This window comes from Arachis hypogaea, chromosome 14, assembly GCF_003086295.3.
Source record: "Arachis hypogaea cultivar Tifrunner chromosome 14, arahy.Tifrunner.gnm2.J5K5, whole genome shotgun sequence".
NCBI lineage: Eukaryota > Viridiplantae > Streptophyta > Magnoliopsida > Fabales > Fabaceae > Arachis > Arachis hypogaea.
The window spans coordinates 54,482,796-54,499,943 of NC_092049.1; the positions used below are offsets into that span (position 1 = coordinate 54,482,796).

A 17,148-nucleotide genomic window follows, 5' to 3' on the forward strand; every position below is an offset into this window, starting at 1 on the left:
AATCAAAAAAATATCTTTCCTTTTTTCTCTCGTCAAATTCGAAAATTTGGATTGACTTTTTCAAAAAATTTTTAAAATCTAGTTGTTTTCATGAGCCAAATCAAATTTTCAATTTGAAAATCTTATCTTTTTCAAAATCTTTTTCAAAAATCAAATCTTTTTCAAAATTCTTAGTTATTTTCGAAAATTCCAAAAATATTTTTCAAAAATCTTTTTCTTATTTTTATACCAAATTTTCGAAAATAACAATAACAATTAATGTTTTGATTCAAAAATTTCAAGTTTGTTACTTGCTTGTGAAGAAAGATTCAAACTTTGAGTTCTAGAATCATATCTTGTGATTTCTTATTAATCAAGTCATTAATTATGATTTTAAAAATCGAATCTTTTTCAAAAACTAATTTCAATCATATCTTTTCAAAAATATCTTCTTATCTTATCTTTTTCAAAAATTTGATTTCAAAATATCTTTTCTAACTTCCTAACTTCTTATCTTTTCAAAATTGATTTTCAAAATTTGTTTCAACTAACTAACTAACTTTTTGTTTGTTTCTTATCTTTTTCAAAACTACCTAACTAACTCTCTCTCTCATTTTCGAAAATATCTCCCCCTTTTTTTTCAAAATTTCTTTTTAATTAACTAATTATTTTAAATTTTTATTTTTCGAAAATTGCTAACCTTTTTCAAAAACTATTTTCGAAAATTACTAACTCTTTTTTCAAAAATAATTTTCGAAAATTCTCTTCTCTCTCACCTCCTTCTATTTGTTTATTCATCTACTAACATCTCTCCCTCACCCACAAAAAAAAAAAGAGGATCTCTATTATTATTATTTTTCTGTGCCTCTTCTTTGTCATATGAGCAGGAGCAAGGACAAGAATATTCTTGTTAAAGCAGATCCAGAACCTAAAAGGACTCTGAAGAGGAAACTAAGAGAAGCTGAATTACAACAAACCAGCAACCACCTATCAGAAATTATCAAATAGGAAAAGAAGATGGCAGCTGAAAATAATAATAATGCAAGGAGAATGCTTGGTGACTTCACTGCACCTAATTCCAATTTACATGGAAGAAGCATCTCCATTCCTGCTATTGGAGCAAACAATTTTGAGCTGAAACCTCAATTAGTTTCTCTGATGCAGCAGAACTGCAAGTTTTATGGACTTCCATCTGAAGATCCTTTTCAGTTCTTAACTAAATTCTTGCAGATCTGTGATACTGTTAAGACTAATGGAGTAGATCCTAAAGTCTACAGGCTCATGCTTTTCCCATTTGCTGTAAGAGACAGAGCTAGAATATGGTTGGACTCTCAACCTAAGGATAGCCTGAACTCTTGGGATAAGCTGGTCAAGGCTTTCTTAGCCAAGTTCTTTCCTCCTCAAAAGCTGAGCAAGCTTAGAGTGGATGTTCAAACCTTCAGACAGAAAGAAGGTCAAACCCTCTATGAAGCTTGGGAGAGATACAAAGGACTGACCAAAAAGTGTCCTTCTGACATGCTTTCAGAATGGACCATCCTGGATATATTCTATGATGGTCTGTCTGAGTTATCTAAGATGCTCAAGAACTCATTGACATGGTTGCAAATAACCAGTTCATGTACACTTCTGAAAGGAATCCTGTGAATAATGGGACGCCTATGAAGAAGGGAGTTCTTGAGATTGATACTCTGAATGCCATATTGGCTCAGAATAAAATATTGACTCAGCAAGTCAATATGATTTCTCAGAGTCTGAATGGAGTGCAAGCTGCATCCAACAGTACTCAAGAGGCTTCTTATGAAGAAGAAGCTTATGATCCTGAAAACCCTGCAATAGCAGAGGTGAATTACTTAGGTGAACCTTATGGAAAAACCTATAATCCATCATGGAGAAATCAACCAAATTTCTCATGGAAGGATCAAAAGCCTCAACAAGGCTTTAATAATGGTGGAAGAAACAGGTTTAGCAACAGCAAGCCTTTTCCATCATCCACTCAGCAACAGACAGAGAATTCTGAGCAGAATCCATCTAGCGTAGCAAATCTAGTCTCTGATCTATCTAAGGCCACTGTGAGTTTCATGAATGAAACCAGGTCTTCCATTAGAAATTTGGAAGCACAAGTGGGCCAGCTGAGTAAGAGGATCACTGAAATCCCTCCCAGTACTCTCCCAAGCAATACAGAAGAGAATCCAAAAGGAGAGTGCAAGGCCATTGACATAAGCAAAATGGCCGAACCCAATGAGGGAGAGGAGGACGTGAATCCCAAGGAGGAAGACCTCCTGGGACGTCCAGTGATCAATAAGGAGCTTCCCTCTGAGGAACCAAGGGACTCTGAGGCTCATCTAGAGACCATAGAGATTCCTTTGAACCTCCTTATGCCATTCATGAGCTCTGATGAGTATTCCTCTTCTGAAGAGAATGAGGATGTTACTGAAGAGTAAACTGCCAAGTTTCTTGGTGCAATCATGAAGCTAAATGCCAAATTATTTGGCATTGATACTTGGGAAGTTGAACCTCCCTTGTTCATCAATGAACTAAGTGATCTGGATCAACTGACATTGCCTCAGAAGAGACAAGATCCTGGAAAGTTCATAATACCCTGTACCATAGGCACCATGATCTTTAAGGCTCTATGTGACCTTGGTTCAGGAATAAACCTCATGCCCCTCTCTGTAATAGAGAAACTGGGAATCTATGGGGTGCAAGCTGCTAAAATCTCATTAGAGATGGTAGACAATTCAAGAAAACAGGCATATGGACAAGTAGAGGACGTGTTAGTAAAGGTTGAAGACCTTTACATCCCTGCTGATTTCATAGTCCTGGATACTGGGAGGGAAGAGGATGAATCCATCATCCTAGGAAGACCTTTCCTAGCCACAGCAAGAGCTGTGATTAATGTGGACAGAGGAGAATTGATCCTTCAATTGAATAAGGACAACCTTGTGTTTACAACTCAAGGATCTCTCTCTGCATCCATGGAGAGGAAGCAGAAAAAGCTTCTCTCAAAGCAGAGTCAAACAAAGCCCCCACAGTCAAACTCTAAGTTTGGTGTTGGGAGGCCACAAACAAACTCTAAGTTTGGTGTTGAACTCCCATATCCAAACTCTAAGTTTGGTGTTGGAGAGTCTCAACAATTCTTTGAACATCCGTGAGGCTCCATGAGAGCCCACTGTCAAGCTATTGACATTAAAGAAGCGCTTGTTGGGAGGCAACCCAATTTTTATCTTACTATATTTTTCTTAGTTATATGTCTTTTTAGATTCATGATCATGTGGAGTCACAAAATAAATATAAAAATTGAAAACGGAATCAAAAACAGCAGAAGAAAAATCACACCCTGGAGGAAGCACCTGCCTGGTGTTCAACGCCAGAACAGAGCATGGTTCTGGCGCTGAACGCCCAAAATGGGCAGCATCCTGGTGCTGAACGCCCAGAACAAGCATGGTTCTGGCGTTCAACGCCAGAAATGGCAACAAATGGGCGTTGAACGCCCAAAATGGGCACCAACCTGGCGCTGAACGCCCAGAGTTGTGTGCAAGGGCATTTTACATGCCTAAATTGGTGCAGGAATGTAAATGCCTTGACACCTCAGGATCTGTGGATCCCACAGGATCATCTCAGGATCTGTGGACCCCACAGGATCCCCACCTACCTCATCATTTCTCTTTCCATTCATGATCATCCCTTCTGTTTTCCATACACCCACTACCTTCAAAATTCAACATCTCTCTCCCACCCAACCCCACCCATATGGCCGAATACACACATCCATCCATTTCCTCCATATCTTCTTCTTCTTCTTCTATTCTTTCTTCTTTTGCTCGAGGGCGAGCAACATTCTAAGTTTGGTGTGGTAAAAGCATAGCTTTTTTGTTTTTTCCATAACCATTGATGGCACCTAAGGCCAGAGAAACCTCTAGAAAGAGGAAAGGGAAAACAAAAGCTTCCATCAAGGGTCTATGGCTCAGTGGTAGAACATTTGACTGCAAATCAAGAGATCCCTAAGATACCTCAGGGGATACATTTTCTTCCACACAATTATTGGAAGCAACTAAGGGTGGAACATCAAGAGCACTCCATCATCCTTCATGAAATTAGAGAAAATCAAAAAGCAATGAGGGAGGAGCAACAAAGACAACGAAGAGACATAAAAGAGCTCAAGGACATCATTGGTTCCTCAAGAAGGAAACGCCACCATCACTAAGGTGGATTCATTCCTTGTTCTTACTTTCTTTGTTTTTCGTTTTCTATGTTATGTGCTTATCTATGTTTGTGTCTTCTTTACATGATCATTAGTAGTTAGTAACTATGTCTTAAAGTTATGAATGTCCTATGAATCCATCACCTCTCTTAAATGAAAAAATGTTTTAATTCAAAAGAACAAGAAGTACATGAGTTTCAAATTTATCCTTGAACTTAGCTTAATTATATTGATGTGGTGACAATGCTTCTTGTTTTCTGAATGTATGCTTGAACAGTGCATATGTCTTTTGAAGTTGATGTTTAAGAATGTTAAATATGTTGGCTCTTGAAAGAATGATGACTAGGAGACATGTTATTTGATAATCTGAAAAATCATAAAAATGATTCTTGAAGCAAGAAAAAGCAGCAAAGAACAAAGCTTGCAGAAAAAAAAAAAGAAAAAAAAATAGGCGAAAAAAAAATAGAAAGAAAAAGAAAAAGCAAGCAGAAAAAGCCAAAGCTCTTAAAACCAAGAGGCAAGAGCAAAAAGCCAGTAACCCTTAAAACCAAAAGGCAAGGGCAAATAAAAAGGATCCCAAGGCTTTGAGCATCAGTGGATAGGAGGGCATAAAGGAATAAAATCCTAGTCTAAGCGGCTAAACCAAGTTGTCCCTAACCATGTGCTTGTGGCGTGTAGGTGTCAAGTGAAAACTTGAGATTGAGCGATTAAAGTCAAGGTCCAAAGCAAAAAAAGAGTGTGCTTAAGAACCCTGGACACCTCTAATTGGGGACTTTAGCAAAGCTGAGTAACAATCTGAAAAGGTTCACCCAATTATGTGTCTGTGGCATTTATGTATCCGGCGGTAATACTGGAAAACAAAGTGCTTAGGGCCACGGCCAAGACTCATAAAAGAAGCTGTGTTCAAGAATCATCATACTGAACTAGGGGAGTCAATAACACTATCTGAACTCTGAGTTCCTATAGATGCCAATCATTCTGAACCTCAATGGATAGAGTGAGATGCCAAAACTATTCAAGAGGCAAAAAGCTATAAGTCCCGCTCATATGATTGAAGCTATGTTTCATTGATAGTTTGGAATTTATAGTATATTCTATTCTTTTTATCCTATTTTGATTTTCAGTTGCTTGGGGACAAGCAACAATTTAAGTTTGGTGTTGTGATGAGCGGATAATTTATACGCTTTTTGGCATTGTTTTTAGTATATTTTTAGTAAAATCTAGTTAATTTTAGGGATGTTTTTAATAGATTTTATGTTAAATTCACATTTCTGGACTTTACTATGAGTTTGTGTGTTTTTTTGTGATTTCAGGTATTTTCTGGCTGAAATTGAGGGACCTGAGCAAAAATCAGATTCAGAGGTTGAAGAAGGACTGCTGATGCTGTTGGATTCTGACCTCCCTGCACTCAAAGTGGATTTTCTGGAGCTACAGAACTCAAAATGGCGCGCTTCTAATTGTTTTGAAAAGTAGACATCTAGGGCTTTCCCGCAATATTTAATAGTCCATACTTTGCCCAAGTTTAGACGACGCAAACTGGCATTCAACGCCAGCTCTTTGCCCAATTCTGGAGTTCAGCGCCAGAAATGGATCAAAAACCAGAGTTGAACGCCAGAAATGGATCCAAACCTGGTGTTCAACTCCACAAATGGCCTCTGCATGTGGAAAGTTAAAGCTCAGCCCAAGTACACACCAAGTGGGCCCCGGAAGTGGATTTATGCATCAATTACTTATTTCTGTAAACCCTAGTGACTAGTTTATTATAAATAGGACCTTTTGCTATTGTATTAGACATCTTTGGATCTTTGGATTATCTTTTGATCTATTGATCACGTTTTGGGGGCTGGCCATCTCGGCCATGCCTGGACCTTTCACTTATGTATTTTCACGGTAGAGTTTCTACACTCCATAGATTAAGGTGTGGAGCTCTGCTGTTCCTCAAAGATTAATGCAAAGTACTACTGTTTTCTATTCAATTCATCTTATTTCACTTCTAAGATATTCATTCGTACTTCAATCTGAATGTGATGAACGTGACAATCATCATCATTCCCTATGAACGCGTGCCTGACAACCACTTCCGTTCTACCTTCGACTGAATGAGTATCTCTTAGATCTCTTAATCAGAATCTTCGTGGCGTAAGCTAGAATGATGGCGGCATTCAAGAGAATCCGGAAAGTCTAAACCTTGTCTGTGGTATTCCGAGTAGGATTCAATGAACGAATGAGTGTGACGAGCTCCAAACTTGCGATTGCGGGGTGTTAGTGACAGACGCAAAAGGATAGTAAATCCTATTCCAACATGATCGAGAACCGACAGATGAATAGCCGTGCCGTGACAGGGTGCGTTGACCATTTTCACTGATAGGATAAGATGAAGCCATTGACAAGGGTGATGCCTCCAGACGATTACCCGTGCCGTGACAGGGCATTGGATCATTTTCCCGAGAGATGACCGAAAGTAGCCATTGACAGTGGTGATGTATCACATAAAGCCAGCCATGGAAAGGAGTAAGACTGATTGGATGAAGATAGCAGGAAAGCAGAGGTTCAGAGGAACGAAAGCATCTCCATTCGCTTATCTGAAATTCTCACCAATGAATTACATGAGTATTTCTATCCCTATTCTATTAATTATTATTCGAAAACACCATTATCAATTTATATCTGCCTAACTGAGATTTGCAAGATGACCATAGCTTGCTTCATACCAACAATCTCCGTGGGATTCGACCCTTACTCACGTAAGGTATTACTTGGACGACCCAGTGCACTTGCTGGTCAGTTACACGGAGTTGTGAACCGTGGTTTTGGCATCATGTTTTTGGCGCCATTTCCAGGGAAAGAAAGAGCAATGAACTTTACATAATTAAAGTGTAATCACGATTCCGCGTACCACTTATGCTTTTCCCCTTTGCTGTAAGAGACAGAGCTAGGACATAGTTGGACTCATAACCTAAAGAAAGCATGAACTCTTGGGAAAAGCTGGTCTATGCTTTCTTGGCCAAACTCTTTCCACCTCAAAAGTTGAGCAAGCTTAGAGTGGAAGTCCAAACCTTCAGATGGAAGGAAGGTGAATCCCTCTATGAAGCTTGGTAAAGATACAAGTAATTGATCTGAAGGTATCCTTCTGACATGTTTTCAGAATGGAGCATCTTATGTATATTCTATGATGGTCTGTCTGAATTGTCCAAGATGTAATTGGACCACTCTGCTGGTAGATCTCTTCATCTGAAGAAGATGTCTGCAGAAGCCCAGGAATTCATTGAAATGGTTGCAAATAACCAATTCATGTACACTTCTGAAAGAAATCCTGTGAATAATGGGACAACTCAAAAGAAATGAGTTCTTGAGATTGATACTCTGAATGCAATATTGGCTCAGAATAAAATATTGACTCAGCAAGTTAATATGATTTCTCAGAGTCTAACTGGAATGCAAGCTACATCAGGAAGTACTAAAGAAGCCTCCCCTAAAGGAGAAACTTATGACCCTGAGAATCCTGCAATGGAAGAGGTGAATTACATGCGAGAATCATATGGAAACACCTATAATCCTTCATGGAGAAATCACCCTAATTTCTCATGGAAGGATCAACAGAAGCCTAATCAGAGCTTCAATAATAATGGTGGGAGAAATAGGTTTCGCAATAGCAAGCCTTTTCCATCATCTTCTGAGTAACAGACAGAGAATTCTAAGCAGAGCCACTCTGACTTAGCAACCATAGTCTCTGATCTAAGACCACTCTCAGTTTCATGACTAAAACAAGATCCTCCATTAGAAACTTGGAGGCTCAACTAGGTCAACTAAGTAAAAGAGTTACTGAAACTCCTCCTAGTACTCTCCCAAGCAATACAGAAGAGAATCCAAAAAGAGAGTGCAAGGCCATAAACACACCCAACATGGTCGTACCTGGAGAGAGTCAAAAGGCAGTGATTTCCAATGAAGAAGACCTCAATGGACGTCCACTGGCCACTAAGGAGTTCCCTCATGAGGAACCAAAGGAATCTGAGGCTCATATAGAGACCATAGAGATTCCACTGAACTTACTGTTGCCATTCATGAGCTCTGATGAGTATTCTTCCTCTGATGAACTTACTGTTGCCATTCAGTATCTAGGAGCAATCATGAAGCTGAATGCCAAGTTGTTTGGTAATGAGACTTGGGAGGATGAACCTCCATTGCTCATTAATGAACTAAATACCCTGGCTCAACAGAAATTACCTCAGAAAAACCGGATCCTGGGAAATTCTTAATACACTGCATCATAGGCACCATGACCTTTAAGAAGGCTCTGTGTGACCTTGGGTCAAGTATAAACCTCATTCCACTCTCTGTAATAGAGAAACTAGGGATCTTTGAGGTATAAGCTGCTAAAATCTCATTGGAGATGGCAGACAATTCAAGGAAACAGGCTTATGGACTTGTAGAGGATGTCTTTGTGAAGGTTAAAGACCTGTACATCCCTGCTGATTTCATAATCCTAGACACTGGAAGGATGAAGATGACTCCATCATCCTTGGAAGACCCTTCCTAGCCTTAGCAAGAGCTGTGATTGATGTGGACAGAGGAGAGTTAGTCCTTCAATTGAATGAGGACTACCTTGTATTTAAGGCTCAAGGATCTTCTTCTATAACCATGGAGAGGAAGCATGAAAAGTTTCTCTCAATACAGAGTCAAACAGAGCCCCCACACTCAACTTCTAAGTTTGGTGTTGGGAGGCCATCATTAAGCTCTGAGTCTCTGTGAAGCTCTCTAAGAGCTCACTGTCAAGCTATTGACATTAAAGAAGCGCTTATTGGGAGGCAACCCAATGTTATTTATTTATATTTATTTATTTTTCATTGTTATTTTATGTTTTCTTTAGGTTCATGATCATGTGAAGTCATAAAAACAACTGCAAAATTAAAGCAAAATGAAAAACAGCATCAAAAATAGCACACCCTAGAGGATAAACTTACTGGCGTTTAAACCCCAGTAAGGATAGCAGAATTGGCATTTAACGCTCAGCCTGGCAGCATTCTGGGCGTTAAATGCCAGAATGGGCAGCACTCTGGGCGTTTAATGCCAGAAAGGGGTGTCTGGCATCTGGCTGGCATTAAACGCCAAAAATGGGCAACAGACTGGTGTTTAACGCCAGGAAAGGTAGCAGAGCTGGCGTTTAATGCCAGGAATGGTAGCAGAGCTGGCGTTAAACACCAGGATTGGCACACAGTGGGCGTTTGAATGCCAGAATGGTGCAGGGAGCAAAATTCCTTGACACTTCAGGATCTGTGGACCCCATAGGATCCCCACCTCTTCTTCTCTCCTCTTCACACCTTTCCATAACACTCTTCCCCAAATACCCTTGACCAATCCCATCAATAACTCTTCCCTAAATACCCCTCACCTATCAAATCTTACCCTCTTCTCCATAATCTCTTCACCACTCATATCCATCCATCATAAAACCCCACCTACCTCACCATTCAAATTCAAACCATTTCCCTCCCAAACCCTCCCCTTCATGACCGAATTCCCCCTCTCTCCTACCCTATAAATACCCCTCCTCACTACCTTCAATTTCACACATCATACGCACTACTACCCCCCTTGGCCGAAACCTTCACTATCCTCCATCTCCTCCATTTTTTCTTCTTCTACTCTTTTCTTTCTTCTTTTGCTCGAGGACGAGCAAACCTTCTACGTTTGGTGTGGAAATAGCTAAGCTTTTTATTTTTCCATAACCATCAATGGCACCTAAGACCGGAGAAACCTCTAGAAAGAGGAAAGGGAAGGCAATTTCTTCCACCTCCGAGTCATGGGAGATGGAGAGATTCATCTTAAAGGTCTATCAAGACCACTTCTATGAAGTTGTGGCCAAGAAAAAGGTGATCCTTGAGGTCCCCTTCAAGCTCAAAAAGAGTGAATATCCGGAGATCCGACATGAGATTCATATAAGAGGTTGGAAAACTCTCACCAACGTAATCCAATAAGTCGGAATCTTAATGGTTCAAGAGTTATATGCCAATGCATGGATCACTAGGAACCATGACCAAAGTATGAACTGAAACCCAAAGAATTGGCTCACAATGGTTCGGGGGAATTACTTGGATTTCAGTCTAGAAAATGTGAGGTTGGCATTCAACTTGCTTATGATGCAAGGAGATCCTCACCCTTTCACTAGAATGTCAACTTTGATCAAAGGTTGGACCAAGTCTTCAAGGACATTTGTGTGGGAGGAGCTCAATGGAAGAGAGACTCAAGAGGCAAGCCGATTCAATTAAGAAGGCTTGACCTTAAACCCGTGGCGAGGGGATGGTTGGAGTTCATCCAACGCTCTATCACACTTACTAGCAACTGGTCTGAAGTTACAATAGACCGGGCTATCATGATCCAAAGTATCATGAATGGAGAGGAAGTAGAAGTTCATGAGATCATATCCCTAGAACTCTACAAGGTGGCGGACAAGCCTTCTACTTTGGCAAGGTTAGCCTTCCCTCATCTCATCTGTACCCTATGCAATTCAGCTAGAATTGCCATAGAGGGAGACGTCCTCATTGAAGGAGACAATCCCATCACTAAGAAAAGGATGGAGCAAACAAGAGAGCCCACTCATGGACCTCAACAAGAGCATGAGGAAGTTCCTTGGCCTAGCATGCTTTTAGTGTAGCGCTCACTAAGTGAGCATTGTGCTCACTATTTGAGCGCTACATCTTGTATTGAGTGCGTCCCCAGCTTCTATCCCTGGTGCTCCCCTTTTCTCCATGCTGCGCTCCCTTATTTTCCTTGGTGAAGGCACAAAAATGCTCACTTCAAGTGAGCATGGTGCTCACTTATTTGAGCGCTCCCCTTTGTTGGCCTTTGGTTCCTTATGAGCCTTGCTTCCTTGGATGAGGGGCACTCAAATACTCTCTAGAGTGAGCATTGTGCTCATTTGATTGAGCACCAGCCTTATCTTAGCCTTGCTTCCTTTCTTCTCCTGCAAGTAACCACACAAACATGTCAAAGTATAACTAAATTCACAAGGTTTCTAGTTCATTCATAAAATCAACTAATTCTAGCTTAAACCTTATAATTTTGTGTCAAATAAATGATGGTTGATCGATTTAACATAATCATGAAAATCCACTCCAAATCACTTACTTATTGTGCAAGAAAGTGCATAAAACCTAATGAAACAAGTGAAACATGCTTTAAAAGCTAGCATAAGCTGACTTGTCATCAGTATCCCTGCTGGGCGTTCAACGCCCTTAATGGGCAGCATTGCTGGCGTTGAACGCCAACCAGGGACTGGCCCTTGGGCGTTCAAACGCCAGTGCAGAGAAGAAGGGAATCTGGATTCCCTAGCCTCTTAGGACCTGTGGGTCTCACAACATCTTCACCTACCCTACCTACCCCACTTACTTTCACACTTTCCCATACACACTTCCCCATAAACCCTAAACCAAATAACATCCACACTACTTCTCCAAAACAATCATAACTCATACTTACCCCCACCCACTTCAAAATTGAATTTCCCACCCAAAATCCACCCTATGGCCGAACCTACCCACTCCCCACTCCTATAAATATCCCTCTTCATAACCCTTCATACACACACCTCTCATACCCTAATACACCCCACAAGGTCGAGCCCTCTCTCTCCCTTTATGTTCCTCTATTTTCTTCTTCTTCTACTCCATTCTTCTCTTCTCTCTCTCCCTTTAGTGTTGGAAAAGCATAGCTTTTTTTCTTTCCATTACCATTCATGGCACCAAAGGTTGGAGAACCCTCTAGAAAGAGGAAAGGAAAGGCAGTAGCCACTCCCTCTGAATCTTGGGAGATGGAGAGATTCATCACCAAAGCTCATCAAGACCTCTTCTATGAATTAGTGGCTGAGAAGAAAGTGATCCCTGAGGTCCCTTTCATGCTCAAGAAGAATGAGTACCCAGAGATCCGAAGAGAAATCTAAAGAAGAGGTTGGGAAGTTCTAACCAATCCCATCCAAGAGGTTGGGATCCTCATGGTGCAAGAGTTCTATGCTAATGCATGTGTTACTAAAAACCATGACACTAGTGTGAACCCAAATCCAAGGAATTGGATCACCATGGTCCGAGGGAGAATCTTAGATTTCAGCCCAGAAAGTGTGAGGTTGGCGTTCAACTTGCCTCTAATGCAAGGAGACCCACATCCTTACACTAGGAGAGTCAAATTTGATCAGAGACTGGATCAAGTGCTCTCAGACATCTGTGTGGAATGAGCATAGTGGAAAAGGGATTCCCAAGACAAGCCCATTCAACTAAGAACGCTTGACCTTAAGCCCAAAGTTAGAGGATTGTTGGAATTCATCCAACGTTCCATCATCCCCACTAGCAACCAGTCAGAAGTGACTGTGGACAAAGCCATCATGATCCATTGCATCATGATTGGAAGTGAGGTGGAAGTACATGAGGTGATTCCTCAAGAACTGTACAAGATAGCTGAGAAGCCTTCCACCAATGCAAGGTTAGCATTCTTACACCTCATCTGTTATCTATGAAATTTAGCTAGAATTGTCATAAAAGGAGATATCTCCATTGGGAAGGATAGGCCCATCACTAAGAAGAGGATGGAGCAAACTAGAGAGCATGCACAAGAGCCTGTGTAGTCGCCTCAGTATGAGATCCCTAAGATGCCTCAAGGGATGTATTTTCCTCCCAAAAGCTATTGGGATCAATTGCAAACTTCTCTTGGAGAACTGAGCACTAACATTGAACAATTGAGGATGGAGCATCAAGGGCATACTACCACCCTCAATGAAATAAGAGAAGATCAAAGAGCCATAAGGGAAGACCAAAGGGCTATGAGGGAAGAGCAACAAAGGCAAAGGGATGACCTAGAAGAGATCAAGCATCACATTGGATCCTTATGGAGGAGCACTAGACGCCACCATTAAAGGTGGACTCGTTCTCTTTTACCCCCTTTCCTTTATTATTTTTCTGTTTTCTGTTAAGTTTTGTCTGTTCTATTATTCTAGTTGCATGATCATTTGCATTGATGTCTTAAAGTTGTAAAATATTCTATATATCTCTCACCATTCTTAAAAGGAAATTTTTATTAAAGAATTGAGAGATACATGAATTTCAAGTTTAAATTTAAAATAGTTTAATTATGTTGATGTGGTGGCATTGCTTTTGTTTTCTGAATGTATGATTAAACAGTGCATATTTGAAGTTGTAACTTTATAATGTTGGCTCTTGAAAGAATAAGGAAAAAGGAAAAGTATTATTGATAATCTGAAAAATCTAAAAATTGATTCTTGAAGTAAGAAAAAGCAACAAAAAGGAAAAGAAAAAGCTTGCATGCAGAAAAAAATGGCAAAAAAAAAAAGAAAAAAATAGAAAAAGCAAGTAGAAAAAGCCAATAGCTCTTTAAACCAAAAGGCAAGAGCAAAAAGCCAATAACCCTTTAAACCAAAAGGCAAGGGTAAAAGGGCCCAAGGCTTTGAGCATTAATGGATAGGAGGGCACAAAGGAATAAAATCCTGGCCAAAGCGGCTCAAACAAAGCTATCCCTAACCATGTGCTTATGGCGTGAAGGTGTCAAGTGAAAAGCTTGAGATTGAGCGGTTAAAGTCGAGGTCTAAAGCAAAAAGAGTGTGCTTAAACACTCTAGACACCTCTGATGACAAGTCATCTTAGGCTAGTTTCACAAGCCTTTTTCATTTATTTTTACTTGGTTTTCATGCATTTCTTAGGCAATAAGTTAGTGTTTGGATGAGAAATTCATGCTTTTCTTGATTCAATCAAACATTGTTAATTTTATGCATTTTCATGAGATTTTTTTTACAAGATTTAGTTGATGATATGAATGATGCAAAATCTTGTGATTATGGCAATACTTTGATGCATTTTGTTTGGTTGATGATAGGTAAGAAGAAGAAAAGGAAGGGCAGAGAAGAAGCAGAGCAAGCAACGTTGGTGGCCAAAGTTGGCTCACCAATGTTGCCTCAAACGTTGCTCTTGACAGCCTGACTGTGCCTTCTTCAAACAAGAATAACTTGAGCTACAAAGCTCCAAAATGAAGTGATTCTAAATGCATTGGAAAGTAGAAATCCAGAGCTTTCCAAGAATATAGGGCACTGCATGGTGGACACTAAATTTGAGGGAGAAAACTTGCCCCGAAAGTGCAAAGATGAACATAGTATCAACCTGCAGTGAGGCCAGCTGACCTCTTCACCTTCCATGGAGTATAACTCAAGCTGTAAAGCTCCAAATGATGCGCTTCCAATGGAATTGGAAAGTAGACATTTAGGGCTTTCTAATAATATATAATAATATGGGATGGACAATAAGTTTGAGCTTCCGAAGCTGGCATTGTTACCAATATTGGTGTCAATGTTGGTGTGCCAACGTTGCCTCAAACGTTGCACACTAACGCCAGCGACCCTGTCCCCTTCATAGGAGCATAACTCGAGCTACAGATATCCAATTGAGGTGTTTTTAGTTGGGTTAGAAAGCTGACATTCAGAACTTTCCAACCATGTATAATATTTTATAGTGGGCATGAAATTGACAATGTTGACAAGAGGACAAAGTGAAGTTCCAAGGCTTGCTGGCAACACTATATGTAAAATTTAGGTGCCAAAGTTGGAGGGAACATTGGTGAATCAACGTTACCTCCAACGCTTGCGATAATTTTCATTTCTGGAGCTAAAAGATTTTTGGGCGATGCGTATGCATCTATGACGCGTACGCATGAAAGTGGAAAAGTTTGAATCCAAGCATACGCATGAGCTATGCGCACGCATGAAATGGCAAAATTAACCATTCATGCATACGCGTGGGTCATGCGTACGCGTGACCAAGAGAACGTTGGTGGGTAAACATTGCCTCAAATGCTACCCCTAACGTCCTTGATGAGAAGCCCAGAATTTGGATTTGGGAAACTTGAATCGACGCGTATGCGTGGAAATGGAAAATGGCAATTCACGCGTACGCGTGGGTGACACGCACGCGTGGAAAGGCCAAAACACATCCTTCACGCGTACGCGTGGGCGACGCGCACGCGTGGATGAGCGAACGTTGGTGCACCAATGTTAAGTCAAACATTGCTGGCAACGCCTAGAATTCATTTTTTTATGCAACGTTTGAGCTCAACGTTTTCACACAAACGTTGCCACCAACGTTAAGGCCAACTTCAATACAAATTTGCACCCATGCAAGTATGAACATTAGCTAGCCAACGTCCTTGTCAACGTTACTAATAGCCACTCCAAGCTTGCTTCAACCAAGGCCAAGGCCCACATCCAAGTACTGAAGACCCATTTTGGGATGAGAAGAAGAGTATAAATAGAAGAATGCTTAAAGAAAAGAGGAGGCTCTTGTAGGATTAGAGGCTGGAGAATTAGAGACTCCAGAGAGCTTAGTATAGAATTTCTCTTTTGTACCCATTTTACTTTCTGCACTTCCTTCTTAGTTTGTACCGAATTCAATTTTAGTTCTATGCAATTTCAATTTCCTACACATCTATTCTTCTGCCAAGTTTACATTTTTGTTCATATTGAATTTGATTTGCTTCCATGCAATTTAAATTTCCTGTAAGTGTTCTTAGAGCTATGATTCACTAAACCCCCAATTCATTAGGGGAAGGAGCTCTATTGTGATTCTAATGGATTAATGAAATTCTCTTACTTCTCAATCCGCTTGGGTAGTGATGAACGGATTTTTGTGTGGTCTAGAATTCACAAATATATTATGTTCTAAACTAACAATAATCCTTTCATACAAAAGTTTGGTTATCACAAGTAATAAACCTCTAAAAATAATAACCGAAGTATTCAAAACTCGGGTCATCACTCAAAGGAATTGCAGGGAAGTATTCTTGTTATTGGTTATGAGTTTTCCGAGAAATTTTGGAGTTGAAGAATAGAAAAATAAATGATTAAAAATTAAAGCAATGAAAATTAACAAGAGGTTTTATGTAATTAAAATAAAAAGCCTTGACTAGGAGAAGATTAATCGAAAGTTTTATGAGCCTCTCTCTCTAGAAACTACATCTAAAACCTAAAATTGTGAAAAGTGAATGAATGAGTAGTCTCCCTCTGATTCCTCCACTCTGCAGCCTTTAATATGTATTTTTTGGGCTGAAAACTGGGTCAAAAATAGCCCATAAATTACCCCCAGCAATTTCTGATACGTACAGCATGTGGCTCCCTCACGCATACGCGTTATACATGGGTACGCGTCGCTTGTCTGCGCACTATCCATGCGTGCACGTGATGCATGTGTACGCATCCCTAAACGCCAGAAAACTATAGCAAACTTTATATCATTTTGAAGCCACGGATGTTAGCTTTTCTACACAACTGGAACCGCCTCATTTGGACCTCTGTAGCTCAAGTTATGATTGATTGAATACGAAGAGGTCAGGGCTGAGAACTTAGCAATTTCTTTAATTTCTTGTATTCCTTCCACTTTGCATGCTTCTTTTCCATCCTCTAAGCCATTCCTGTCCTATAAACTCTAAAAACACTCAGCACACATATCATGGCATAGAATGGTAACAAGAGAAGATAAAACATAGCAAATTTAAGGCCAAAGAAGCATGTTTTCAATCATAGCACAAAATTAGTGTAAAACATGCGAATTCTGTGAGTAAGTGTGAGTTCAGTGGATAAAATTCACTCAATTAAGCACAAGATATACCTCGAATTAGTGCATCAAATCTCCCCACACTTAAACATTAGCATGTCCTCATGCTTAGCTCAAGAGAAGCTATAAGAGTGAAGAGGAATGGTAGAAAGTATGAGATGCAACCTATTTGTATGAATGCAACTAAATGAAAAATGCTTTTACCTACTTGGTGAAAAGTAAATAAACCTTTCAAGAACAAATATGAATTGGATTTCACTAATTCAAATCACAAAATAAAGTACAAGTAAACTTGCAAGAAGAAAGCTCGTGAAAGCCGGGAACAAAGAATCGAGTATCAAACCCTCAACGGAAGTGTATACACTCTAATCA

At 40.0% G+C, this 17,148-nt stretch overlaps 1 non-coding gene across 1 annotated transcript; it reads right to left on the reverse strand.

The window, feature by feature from the left end:
- Positions 1 to 1,392: 1,392 nt before the first annotated feature.
- On the reverse strand, positions 1,393 to 1,500 carry LOC112745256 (small nucleolar RNA R71). The gene has a single exon (XR_003173193.1). It is a non-coding gene; the product is annotated as a small nucleolar RNA R71 (small nucleolar RNA).
- Positions 1,501 to 17,148: the final 15,648 nt, after the last annotated feature.